General features: G+C 40.2%; 1 protein-coding gene across 3 annotated transcripts in view; it reads left to right on the plus strand.

Annotated features, from left to right (window-relative positions):
* dnmbp (dynamin binding protein) overlaps nt 1–14,268 on the plus strand; it is a 50,293-nt gene that overhangs the window by 3,576 nt on the left and 32,449 nt on the right. The gene's annotated exons all lie outside the window — the stretch shown is intronic.

The raw sequence follows: 14,268 nt of genomic DNA on the forward strand, positions 1-14,268 counted from the left end.
GCATCGCTCGCAGTCTTTGTTGGCAGCACAGTTTTGGTTTGGTTGGCTTAATGATGAGAACGGTTAGTTATTTTGGACTTGATGTAAAAAAAAAAGTGAAGTGCCCAAAGGAAGAACTTAAGCATGCATGTTTTGAAAGAGGGAACTAAGTAAATTAAGGCCTGCTCGTGTTCATATAGATGATGATATGAGCCAGTTATGTTGGCACAATAAGACACATTGTTGACAAAAAAGCTTAAATCTAACAGACAAGTTGGGACGGTCACCGAGGCGGAGAGACTGACAGAAGTTTTTCTTACTTGTAATGTGATAGACTAAACAAAAGAAACTCAAAACACTTCGCCAAGGCCGAGTGATTTGCTCAGTTTGATAGCTGGTAGACATTACAATTATAGACCTTTACTTTACTTCTGAGTAAAGCTACATCTTGTACTTTTTCTTTCTATGACTCATCGTTAACTTTGTTGAGCTTTTACACCCTGTTTCATGCAACCATGTTCATTTTTCTCAGATATCTTCTTGTCATTGCACAGTGATTTAAAGATAGGTGTGGTTCGCACTTTAGTGTTTTTGGCAGAATTTGTGCCAAATTCCTACAAGGCTGGTATTTCAGTTTTGTGCCCAGAAGATTCCAGGCCAGTCCCAGTAAAAGTTATCCCAAGATATAATTAACAAACATCAAGCCCCGTAAGGAAAACGCGTTAAAGAAGGCTAGAAATTGCCATCTTGGAAGTCTCTCGCAGTGTCCTCAGTTCACCCCGAATTGTGTAAAAGTTTGGAGAGAACATGCGAGAGGTTTCACCCTCCATGAATTTATAATTTTTCTGCTGGCACGTCATGGTTTGATCCCTGAGGAAAGACATGTTATGTAACAGCTCATATGCAAGCTATTAGGAGTCATCCATGTTTTAAGGGTGCGGCATATCCTCGGGTACCTCTGGGGTCCTCTCAGGAAAAACCCTCTGCCATCCAAACACATCTCTTGTATCTATGACAACGAGGCCTCTGCTCTCTGAGTGCAGTCATCTGAGCTGTGCTGCTCAGTGTGGAAATGTTTATGCAAACGAACAGTTCCACCCTGTGTGTGTGTGTGTCATGCAAGCCATTGATATTCAACACGTGTAGGCTTTAGAAAGGAATGGAAGGACAACTATGTGAGTGGAGCGAGTCATGGGAGGAAAGAAAAAAGTAGTCAGGATGAAGTGGAGTCTGAAAAATAACTGCATTCCCTTGTGGAATGTTTGTGCGCTGGCCAAGCTGCAGAGATGCAGGAAAGCAAACTCAATGAAAATGTGGAGGCGGAGGTGGATCTGGCTCTATGGATGAGCCAAGAAAGAGTGTTTCCACCCAGGGTTTTCCCCTACATTCAGCAGCAACACTTGCAATGTTACTTGAACTTTCCTCATAGCTTTAACCTTACCAGCCCCATAATGGGCATTTGAAATCAAGTAAATAAGTGAAATACTAATTGTCATTGTGTCCAAAATAATTGACTGCAGAAGATTTTGGTATCTAGAGGATTTATAAACAAGACTGGGTTGGCTGCACTGCTGGAAAACATAGGTGTGGAAGATGACTGATATGAAAGGCACCATAGATGGGCTTGTCTTACCATGACCCAGTTAACTGTTAGGAAAGAAAGCAAGTAAGAGCTGCTTTGTATTGCAGTATGTTTTGCTAACCAGAGGATATTTTTGCGTAATACTGTAATTTTACAGTCCTCAGACAGATATGATCTGTTTAAGATAAACAGCATAATGCACAGGTCTCAAGGAGTAAACTGCAGAAGATCTATAAAATAATGACATGGCTTCAGGAGGTGGAGAAGTGCCTGCATTTGTTTTAAAGACCTATGACATACTCACTTAATTCTATACCTCGAGAGACACCTTCCCTAATGATTTCAAGGTTTCAATGACTAGTTTCAATCTAATCACATTTGTTTTCTAAAAACAAGTTGGTGACACCATGATGGTTAATTCCAATAATTATAGTTTAAAGGCATTTTCAGTTTAAATCAGTTTGTTACATTTTCAGAAATAGCTTAGTGACTTTCTTCTTCCTGAACATTACGTCGGTATCGGAGATACCCTGCAAACATCTGTTAACGATTAATCACCAACCATGAGTGGCTGGTGTAGGTTACTGACAGTCGTTAGCAGTCGTTGCCACAGCTGCCTGTAGTTTGCATGGCAAACACTGACTTGTCAGCAAACACTCGTGAACTAGTAGCCGAGCAGTATTTAAACTTGAGAAAGTGCGACTCAAACTGGAATCTTTGAATATTTGCCTTCAAAGTAAAAGTTGCACCTTTAGAAATGTGTTGGTGGTAACAGTGAGGCATAATGTTTGCTTTTTTTGGTGCTTTCCGTGCAAGCTAATGGTGACCGCTGCGATCTAATGATCTAAGCAAGATTGCAAGATGTTTCTGTGCACAGCATATACCTCCTTGCGTCACGGAATATACATTTTTTGACGGTGGTTGCCAACCAGTATCTAGGCCTCTGTATTAGACTAGTGTCTAATATGAAAATCTAGTTGGCTCTGTCATATTGTTACCATTATCATTCTGTTCTTGTATTTATGTGTCCAAAATACTTACGTTACATGATGCCTTGTATATTACTTCACCCTTTGCACTTAACTTGAGTATGATTAGAAGTAAAAGGAACTGTTTTTTTTCTACTATAGAAATTGTTTGTACTGATATGCAAAGTTGGCGTGTTAACATGCTGTCTAGTAGGTTTGGATGCTTTTGCTGTTTTTCTCTGTGTAGTCACTGGGGCCTGCTCACATGTCTGAGTAGAGCAACATGGGTCCGCCAAATATTTAAACAAGAATTTGGCATCTGCGGTCATTTGAATCAGCTCGCCAGATGTGTTCTCTACATGCAGCTGGCTGAGGCCATGGAAGTGCTGCCTCATCTGGATGAAATGCATTGTAAAGCAAGGCTGCACTCCTATTTCTTCTGTGCCCTTTTTATTTGTTGTTTAGAGCAATGCGAGCTGCTTTTTATGCATGCATGTGCATAAGTTGATTAATCCAGTATTCTATATGGCAGCGACTGCTAGAAAAACAATCAGCAAACATTATATGGAAGTAAACAGAATATTTTTGTACTTTGACATTTTTTTTTACATTTTTCAGGCATTTTTATTACTGATATTTTATAAAGCAGACATGGAATATAACATAGATTAGACCATCAATCATTATAATATCGTAAACTAAGTAATCCCATGTTTACGCTCTGGTTCCGGTCTTTGTTTGTTTAAAATAAAACTCCACTGATATCTCAATTGGTCATGTCATCACCCCACAGGAGGCCTGAGAGCCATTCACTCTATAAACACATGGCCATAAAACCACATGACTTGTGTTGACAATTGTCAGGCCATCTCTTTCTCTCCCTCCATCCTATGTGCTGAAAGACCAGATGGCCAAAAGGGAGACAGCAGATGTCCCAGTATTTCTTTTTTTTAATATCTAGAACAGTCCACCTGCTTTGATTATGCTGTTTCGGGGTGAATGTGTTTCACTGGACTCAGCATTCTGGATGGAAGCACGCTGCACTGCTGCACAGCCAGAGTCCCCGGTAAACAAACTCAATGAAAAGACGCCCAGCCAACTCCAGAGGATTCTAACAGTGCGTTAGTGTGCGTTTGTGCGTTGCACAGGCACGTGCCAGCCTGCCACTTTAATATGTCTGAATAGGATGAATGGCACAGAGGTCACGCGTCAGTGCGAGCCCTGTCCTGGCAGGCACGTAGATAATGAGGCAGCGGCTTTATTGTTGGCATCAGAGCGCGTTCAAATAAAAGATACAGGCAGTCAGCAGATCCCACTTCCTCCACTGTGGTCTCACACCGAGTCACTGCTTCAGCTGGAGGATACCTGTGTGCAGGGAAAAACTCGAGATGCCACGCAGCAGTGGCAAAGACGGATGAGCTGATGTAGTTGTAAGAACGGGCTGAGCTCCTGTCGCGTCATTAAAAAGCAGTTATGGAGCGTAACAGCTGCAGCGACACAGTTTTGTTCTCATTAGTGATTCCTTTGCTGATTGGTTCCTGAACAATCAACTCACTGTTTGATCTCCAGAATGAAAAAACATGCAGTCATTTTCAGTTATGGCTTTTCCGAACTCTAGACAACAGCAAATGCTGGTTTTTATTAGTGAGTGGATGCCACAGCCTTCATCCAAAAGACAGCATTAATCTTGTCTTGAGTTTTGAGGTTTAGCTCATTAAGAGCTTGTTGTTAGCTTGATGGTTGTAAATCGACCAACGCTCATTTTTTTCTCCCAGTAAGCCATAACCGGGAGGAAGCACGCCTCTGGAACAGATAAAAACATGCGTCCGTCATCCTCTATTCTAAACGCCACATACCTCAGTGCGTTATTTACAAATCAAATTTTGTCTCCGACATGCTCAATATTACTTTTAGGTATATTACTGACATTTCTCTTAAAAAATGAAACAAACGGAAAAAAACCATAAAGAATTCAAGTGTGTTAATCTATTTTTCTTAAACATATGCAGACAGACAGAGTTTACTAAAAGGTGAAGATGTTTCAGGGCCATGTCCCAGGTCAGACAGTAGGTTCATTGTGCGACGTGTCAGCTGTGAAGTGTGTGTATGTTTACACTGTGTGTGTGTGTGTGTGTCAGCTGTTGACTTAGCTGTCTGTCGTAATCCTGTTACTTTCTACAGGATGGTGCCAAGTGACACACGCTAGTCCCAATGAAGCTGTTTCATTCTCCCTGAAATAATCATTATGTACTGTTGTGTTTACTGTGAAGATGTATATAAACCTGATATTAAGCTTTAATGCAAGTCCAAGTGCTTGTCAAGACCTCATGACTCATAATGGAAAGATGAGGTCTTCAGTGAGTCTTCTAAAGAGGATCTTCCACTCTGTGAAATGGCCCTTGTACTTTACAAAGAGGCATTTTATTGCTTTGGGTTAACGCCTAACACTTTACAGTCAATATCATTGATGAACGCATAATAAAAAGAACATGTGTCAATGGATTCTAGCTTTCTGTGAGTTTTGTTGTGGGCATTTTCTAAAGTGAAAAGGTAATCTGTTATCATCCAGCACAGGTCTCCTGTCTTTTTGGTTGAAATGTGTTTTCTCCGGACATGCCTTTCCTCCCCTGACGCGACTTTGTTTTTCTTCACTCTTGTTTTATTTTTCTTTCATTCAGATCCAGTAAAAATAATCCTCAGCTCTCGGTGTTGTGAGTCAGGATGAGTCACTGACATCTTGAAGTGCGTTATTCTTTTACAAAGTCGGGGGGAAGAAACGACCAGCATGTTGATTATTAGACATGTTAAATGTGTTGTTGTTTTGGTATTTGAAACTGAGGGAACATAATAAAGGAGTATCCCGGCATTCTTTCTGTGTTTTTCATTGTTGGGATGAGTGGTCTGCTGTTTTTGGTGAAAATATGACACTGGCCTGATGAGTAAAATGAGCAATAATTAGCTGAGATGACACCAAACAGGCCGGCTGGGGAGTGTTTTTATAGTACAGCTGGGGCTTATTGTGACTGAGAGTAGAGCAGGGCGATATGACCAAAGATATTTATCACGATATACATTTGAAAATTTGCGATAACGATATAGCAGACGGTATAATTGACACTAGACAAAATACTTTACAACTCCACAACTTTATTAGTGCAAAAAAAAAACAAAAAACCCATCAATGTATTTTCACTTAAACAAGCAGCTGTTTTTATGTGCTTTAAAGTTATATAAAAATTTAACAGTGCAAATTCAAATTCCTTGCTGACAGTTTAACCAAAAGGCATTTCCAGTGGAAATTGGCCGACATATCCTCAGCATAACCATGTATAATATCCACAAAACTTAAAAAAGAGGTTATACACACACAGTACGGTAATATTATGTTGAAGCACAGTACGTATCACTCCGCGAGGCTCCTGCCTACGAATGCCGTAATGCTCCGACAATCCATCAAGCGGTGCAGCTTCATAGCTTAGCAAAGTCGTACTGAAACATTTGAAAGATTTTCGAGCGCCGTGTTCCACATAACATCGTTTCGAGGTCAGTAAACACAACCAGAATTCATACATAAGGCACACGGGATTATAAGGGGCACTGTCGATTTTCAGAAAAATCTAAGTGTGCCGTATTTTCTAAAAAACACGGTAATAACGACGGCCCGCTAGCATGCGCTACCAAAAATAGTGCTTTGTTGTGTATCTGATGGACGAAAGCTAAACCAGTTCCACATCACTGAAGTTGCAGCATTTTTACAAACCAATTCTGGTTCATCCGTTTCATTCAACGATCCGCTTTCGCCCTTCTCATTCTGCATCGCCGCCATGCTTTTTCCGCCATGTGCGTATGAAAACAAAGGCACTGCGCACACGCGTTTTACCCATATTATCGTTGCCCAACATTATACCAGTATTACCGTGAACGGTATGATATGGCCCAGCCCTAATTGAGAGCTTCAAGAAGTTTTGCCTTATATTATATATGGGAATATATGTTATGTTTTCCATATTTCTTAACTAATTCTATGCATCAAAAACACTAATACTGATATTAATATAATTGATTTTATATGTGTAATAATGATGATTAGCACAGGTTGATAGCTCAGTGCTGTTAGTGCTTTATCAAAGCTTTGCTTTAGTTTCCACAGAAAGTATAAAAGATGGATGTAGCTACTGCCACGTCGCTTCTTGGTGTCTGAAATCCTGTTTTGAACCCTCGAGATGAGCGTTTCTGTCATCACCATGTTGGCTACAATAATAAGGGATGTGGCGAGAAAGGCGGGTCTGACTGAAACTGTACGCTCATTGGCTCCTGACTTGTGACGGACAAGTTTTTACCCAGTGAGTATCTGGTTTTGTAACTCAGGAAAAACCCAAGCTAAAAACATGGTGCGATCAAGATTTTAAAAATAGAAATAATTTTCTCATTTTCAATATTTTGTTCAATATAACCCAAAAATGCGTGAATGAGCCCATAAACTCAACAGGAAAGTGGTTACAGAGGTTGAGATGGAAACCTGTTTTCTCATAGACTTCAGTAGGACCGCAGAGATGGCAACCACAGCAATCGCCTTCTGCTGGTCTTTTTTTTTTTTTAACCTAGAAGCCACCTCAATGTTTTTAACTTTGTACAGCTCTTATGTGTTTTAAAATGCCAATCTCGCTTTAGAATGAAATTTCAGAAACCAGTGGATGATGTAGCAGTCGTCAAGTCCACCTTTTATCCTGTTCATGGTTGCTAAATGTGTGGACGCCCCAATGTTCTGGTATTTTAACAGAGCAGAAAGTAAAGTGGAGGGATGGAGAATAGTTCCCGCATGCAACAAGCATTTAATCCATGGTTATATTACAAGCAGCAAAGTTATGGGTTCGTTCGCAATGTTTCAGGTTTCAGTTCACTTTTCTACAGAGAGCGGTCTATAATGAAAACTTCAGAAAGCACAAAAGCCTCTGTGTTTGCTCTGTCTTTATTTAGCAGCATCTTTATTTACGAGTGCATACACACAGAGCTCTGCAACATCACTTTCATTTACCCCCTTTTTGGGGGGTATCTTGCAGAACTGTTAGTTGCCCATAGCTGACTATGAGTAAGATTCCTTTCTTTGACTTTAACAAATGCTTTAAGACTTGAAACAACTCACACATTTATTCACGTGACACATCAACAGTAAGTTCATTCACCAAAGCTCGCTCAGGATCTGATTGCAGATTATGTTTTAAGGTTTTATTCTACACATCCAACAGGTTGGGTGTCATAGGCAGATATATGTAGGTTTATACAGTGGACCTGTGTGTAATAACTACAACTGTGTTGAAGTTATTCAGCTGAGTACTGTTATTGTGAGTTGTTTACTTGTAACCTCATCAGATGTAGTAATTTGTGACCTGCTTTTGCACTGATCTTTGTGAACTGTACTGATGATGATGGCTGAAATGAACTGGCTGCATTTGATTAAAAAATGTGTGCATTGTCAGAATGCCTATAGAATTTTCCACTGCTTTCTGCCACACAGTAATTTTGTTTCCTTAGTAAATCTGTTGCTTATTTATAAGTCTTTAAAGGAATAAGACAAATTGAAAGTTGGGCCTGATTAAGGTGTTAGAGGCATGTTATGCAATCAACAAAGTTTTCCACTTCTGGAATAGTTTGATTTTATCAGTTTATTTATTATAATTTTATTATGCGTGTCTGAAACAGATCTCTCTTGTAAATAAGACATTGAATCTCAGTGGGACTATCTGTATAAATAAAGGTTTCATGTAGTAGTTGTCATGGTATTTCACTCTTTCTACTCTAAAGTTTGCAATATTGCATGTCTGGGGACTGTTGTGTTGATATTGATTGACACACACACACACGTATACACACACATAGATAGATAGATAGATAGATAGATAGATAGATAGATAGATAGATAGATAGATAGATAGATTATTTTCTTGCTTCTACTATCTGAAGTTAATAAGATATTTGATTTTGGCTTAAACCTTTTTTTCCTAGGAACTGGAGCCCTGAACCTTTTTAACTATAACCTGACAGATGTGCATATTAGAACACAAATAGCCGCTGCACTTGGATCACACATTAGCCAGTGTTAAAGTCTGTGCAATGCTGCTTTGCATCAGTATGAAAATACTGATCAGTGCGTTGTATCATGCACGCACACAAAGAGGACGGCTGTGAAGAAATGTGTCGACCTCCCAGAACTGTACAAAATTTGTTTCTTGTGTGCTTCATGCAACCTTTTTATCTGTAACAGAGCCAATAAACAAGTTTGTAGTCATGCTCAAGCATCGTTATAATATTCATTAATGTAGTAAATATTCACAGTGCTACTTGTGTGGAATATTTGCTATTTAGTACTGCGTTTAGCGATGGCACAACCATTTGTATTACTTATCAACAGCATTTTAGGAGTGGAATTTCTGTGTGATATACATAAAAGCTTATTTTTATGTGAACTGGTTCAAATTTCATTCAGACTGTGGTCAGTTGCTATATGCTTCTGCTGTACTGCTGGAAAACTTCTACCTGAAGGCAGCTTTTTTCATCTGCCAGGGCACGGTGGAAAAAGCGTCAGGGGCCGCTGACACACTGACGTACCCATAAATAAAACTAAGAAGCTTGTCTGGCTGGACGTGGATCTGAGGATTAACTTCAAAAAAGATCCAGGATCCCACTTACCCGTGGCAGGAAAGAGGTTTGGCTTTCTGGGTGTTGGTTGTTAGCTTTGCTGCGATGATGGACAAGACGAGGCTGGTTGAAGATTAAGAGACCGAGGAGTAAATATCACCTTTTTCCCTCCAGTTGGAGATGCAATTTGAGCAGCATAATGTGACTTTGAATATCATTAACATAAACAAATACGACTTTTGCTGGTAAGATCGCCCATGTGTTTCACATTGGGTGATTTTTAAAAAAAAAAAAATTACGGGAAATTTGCTCAATGTTTACAAAACACTTGTTTTATATTTTTTTTAGATTCATGACCGATTTATCGTTAAGCAAACCAGGAGCAAACTGCTCATGAGTGCAAACACTTAAACTCTCACACCGTGAACACATGCCAAACCATCAACCCATTTTATCTTGAGTTTTAATAGCAGGCTGCTTTGTTTCAACTTCTGGTTTGGAGGTTTCAGCACAATCAGAATGGATTGGACACTTTGTACGCCACAACTGTACGTAACAAATCAGCCGGAAGTGGCTGAGCTTTGTAAAACCCTGCTGGGTGTGGGTTCATAGTAGGGCTGCCACAAACGATTATTTTGATAGTCGACTAGTCACCGATTATTTTTGCGATTAGTCGACTAATCAGATCATCATCCATTGGACGTAAAACGTACAGCTTATTGCACCAGCAGCATCTGCTCTTATATAACTATCATTAGCTTACAGCTTTAAGTGTTTAAGGTATGTGCTAACTAAAAATAAAGACAAGATGATAGTTTATTAAATATTAATGAAATTTGCAGATTGTTTCGGTGAAGTTTAATAAACTCCTTGCTATCTAAAATATAACAGGACACCGGAGTATATTTTCGAGCATCTCACACTTCTGATAATCAGCTGTCTGCTTGACGTTTATTCAGCTGTGTAAAAACTATAACTTTAATCTCAGCCAAACCGATTTACTCAGGAACAAATGAAATACTAAAAAAAGCCAAACAATAACATTTTTAAGTTATCTAATTGACTTATATATGTTTAACCTGAGTAGCGAAAGACGGCGGTGGGTTTGGGGAGTCCGGTGTTCTCACGGGCTCTAGTGAGCCTTGCCCCCGGCTCGCTATCGAGCTAGTGGGTAACAGACGTGTCCGAAAACGTCGGAGCGCTTTTGACAATATGTGGTGTCTTGATAAACTGAGCAGATATTTGAGGTTTACACAGTTAAATTCTCGCCTGAAAATATGTTAAACGTTTATTTTGTGACCCAGAAAGAATAATAAGAGTAATATTAAAACTAACTAGCTGCCGCCATTGTTGGAAACTGCGCTATGAATTCTGGGACAGAGCTACTTCTTCTTCTTCGGGGTTTAACGGCAGCTGGCATCCTTGTACATGCAGTGCTGCCATCTTCTGTTTCAGTCCGTTATTACACTCTTAAATCCTACTACTTATTCCTGCGTCTTTTGGGATCTTACAAAGCTTCAAATGACGCGTCGACTATTAAATCAGTCGTCGACAATTTTGATAGTCGACGTAATCGTGACTAGTCGACTAATCGTGGCAGCCCTAGTTCATAGTTTCACTTGTGTTTTGTAAAGCGCTTCAACGACTAAAGTTCGAAGTTTGAGTTGAGTTTGCATTGTTTTCATTTGTGACTAGCTTGACTACTCTTGTTCTGTGTCATTGAGAACTTTTTTAAACCTCTCTTACCTTTAACGATTTAGTGTCATTTACTCTAGGAGGGAAATAAATTCTTATTTATTCATTTCTAACTCACCAGACACAAAATTCAGGCACTTCTGTTAAATCTTCCAGTCTGTATTTGTTTACAGGAACTGGTCTTATTTACTCCCAGCCTATCAGGCTGTGAGTGCCATAGATCAGTATCATTCATTGTTTCATGGAAACCATTCCTCAGAGGTGCGTGTCAGGGCATGTCTAATCATTGTGATGTTGAAGATGCAGCTGCTGTTTTCTTTTCAGGGGTTATGAGCCGATATATGCTGCTTAAGAAGTTAAAGAAACGCTTAAATGATACAGCGGGTCTTGATGAAAGAAATATTTAAATCCTTACTGACGTTAATATTTGCTTTTACTCAAAAAGCAAGAAAAAATGAATATTTGTATAGACTGTATGAGTAATTTGATATTTAAATTGTTCATCGCTCTTTGTAAAGATATCTTTTAAGACAGGACTCTTCGTCCCAGCTGAGCCAGCAGCAGTGACCAAGCAAACTAGAGAGTGATTAATGAGAGGGAGTGATGTTGGCGGTTACAGTGGCTCAGAGAAATAAATTTGCTCTAATTGTTTGACCACAATTCAATTTAGAAACACAAAAACATCTAAGTTCACTCATGTGCAGCACTGCTGAAACGTGATGCTGAATGTTGCGTGAATGCAGCTGTCATCTGTGGCCTCTGTTTGTGTGTACGCGTAGCTTTTTATACAGATGTGACAGACAGAGAGCAGGGACTGTGCAGTGTTCACAGAAGCTCGATCTGTTTGTGTGTTTCCAGTGGGAGAAACATTTCGTCACTCAACCAAATGACTTCTGTAGTCTCAGCTGACTGCAATTTCCCCAAACCCCATAAACAGCACATTTGCATAATGGCTGACCCTAGCACCGCTGGCTAACAATGGGCCGAGCGGTCAGTTTCGTGATCATTAATATGCAAATTGTCATGACCAACCAATGAGTACCATTGAGTAGAGTTGGGGAATGGCTGCAGTCACAGCATTGGAAGATGGTCCCTCCTCAATTCAGAGATGTACTTTTCCTTTTCACGTGAATGGCCTCCTTGACTCCTTGCTCAAACCAGCGTTCCTCCCTGTCCAGGATGTGCACATCATCAACACTGAAGAGTGGCCACTGGCCTGTAGGTGTGAGTAGGCTATGGAGTCCTGGATTGATGTAGTAAGTCAGCCAGAGGTTGTTTGGTTCACCAGAAATGGCCTTTGAATGTATAGGTGTGTTGTTGTATGAGGTATGCCTGATTTTTGAGTCATCTGGGTTACTTCCTCATTTTCTTTAGAACTACTGTGGCCTGTTTACTGCACAAATAATAATAAGCACCGAACAACATAGTGTTCTTTATAAATGATTAAATGGCCCATTTGTTTTTCATTGCCTGCACTGTTTTAAGCCTCTGGTTGGACCTCTCCCTTTGGCTTGCATTAGTTACAGCCTCTGCTTAGGTTTCATTGAGGTCTTTATGACTGAGCGGTGTTGAGTTCACGACCTGCCACACAGAGAGCACCAGTTATGTTTGTTACGCAAAACAGTGTTGGTTAACCTTAACAGTGTAAGAGACAATAACCCGAACACGCCCATAGACGCGGTTGCTTAGGAAACCTCTGTTTTTTTAACAGCTGGTCATCTGCTCCTTTATTCCCCTCGTCGCCACATCCAGGATAATCTGGACCGCGTCTCTCTCCAGAGACGGTAGCACAGAACTGGGATACGGTCTTGTCTCCCCCCCCCCTTTCAGAGACAGAGACCCCTTTCACTGTGACAAACTGCAGCCCTCTTCTCTCATTTCCAGTCTCCTTCAGCCTGTCTATCCCCACCTGTGGTTAGTCTGACTGTCTCCAGATAATGATACACAAGGCTTTGGATGTTTTGGGTATTTGCTCATTTTACTGATAATTGGAAAAAGTCTGCTATAGAATACAAATGTGAATATTGATGCTCTGTGACCTGAAGTACAATTCATTATATACCAGTTACAGAGAAGCTGTAAATGCATTCATCCATGCATTTAATTATCCAAACACTGTGTGTTGTGCTTTTTCAACCATAGGTTTAGACAATTAGACATAATTGCTGAATTGGTTAAATTTGACCCAGTTATTATACTGGTGTAGTATCCCCTTAGTATCAGCTGAACATCAATTAAATGCCTGTCTGAGTATTTTTGGTGTCCATCCCTTTACGGCTTCAGTGAACCATGTCACAGAGACTAAATAACCTCAGACTGGTTTCTTAAACATGACAGTGCCACTAAATCTCAATCCAACAGAGCACCTCTTGTGCACCTCTCAAGAGATTTCGATCATGGATGTGCAGATAACAAATCTGCAGCTACTGTGTGATGCTGTCATGTCAATATGGGAAAAAATCTCAGAGGGATGTTTTGGCACCTTCGCAGTGATTTTGTTTCTTTCCCACTGAGGTTTCTGCTTGGTTATTTATTAGAATATTATAATAATAATGTCAAAATCTTTAATCATTTGAGGCCTGATGAGTGAAGATTTATGTCGATGTGATGTAGAACATGTAAAATGCTAGGTTTATTGCATTATACCTAGGGATGAGTATCGTTTAGGTTTTATCCGATACCAGTACCAAACCGGTACTTTTGAAACGGTGCCGGTGCTTAAACGGTGCTCAAACCGGTGCTTAAAGAATGGAGAACACACACTTTGTCCAAAAACCTCACGTTTACCTGGTTTTTTTTGTAAAAAGATAACAATGTTAGCCTTTTCTGCAGCTATAGGGGATTTATGGCATCACTCTTGGCTGGAAGCAGTGCTTAATCAATGGAAAAAACACAAACTTTGTCCAAAAACCTCTCATGTTTAGCTGTTTCCCTCTTTTTCTTTGGTCATTTTAGCCTTTTTGGCCAGGGTGAAGGGAGTATCTGCCATCAAACAAGAAGACAGCCGCATGTAACTACGACGGTGTTTGGTAGTTCACCTTACATGCATTAATGTAATAACGTGGTTAGCCTACTCAACGTAAATTACACACGAACAACATTAAGCTACTCATGCAGAGAAGAACGGCTGCTGCTGCCATCATCATCTGTCATTATTTCTGCTACACTGGCAGGGCTAGGGGCCAGGACTGTACTCTTCGGGTTTTTGGGGGATGTTGCTAACTCCGGGACCGATAACAGGCACCACACCCGCAGTAGATGTGCACGGTGTGAGGTCTCGCAGCAAGCTATCAAATACGGCGCATTTCTCGGCTTTTAACAAAATGCTATACGTCGCCAGGTGTTTCATCAGATTTGAGGAGTTACCTCCTTTGCACAGTATCAGCTTAAAGCACTTGTTGCAGGCTG

This window comes from Perissodus microlepis, chromosome 8 (assembly GCF_051167445.1).
Source record: "Perissodus microlepis isolate ML-2025 ecotype Zambia chromosome 8, ASM5116744v1, whole genome shotgun sequence".
Lineage (NCBI taxonomy): Eukaryota > Metazoa > Chordata > Actinopteri > Cichliformes > Cichlidae > Perissodus > Perissodus microlepis.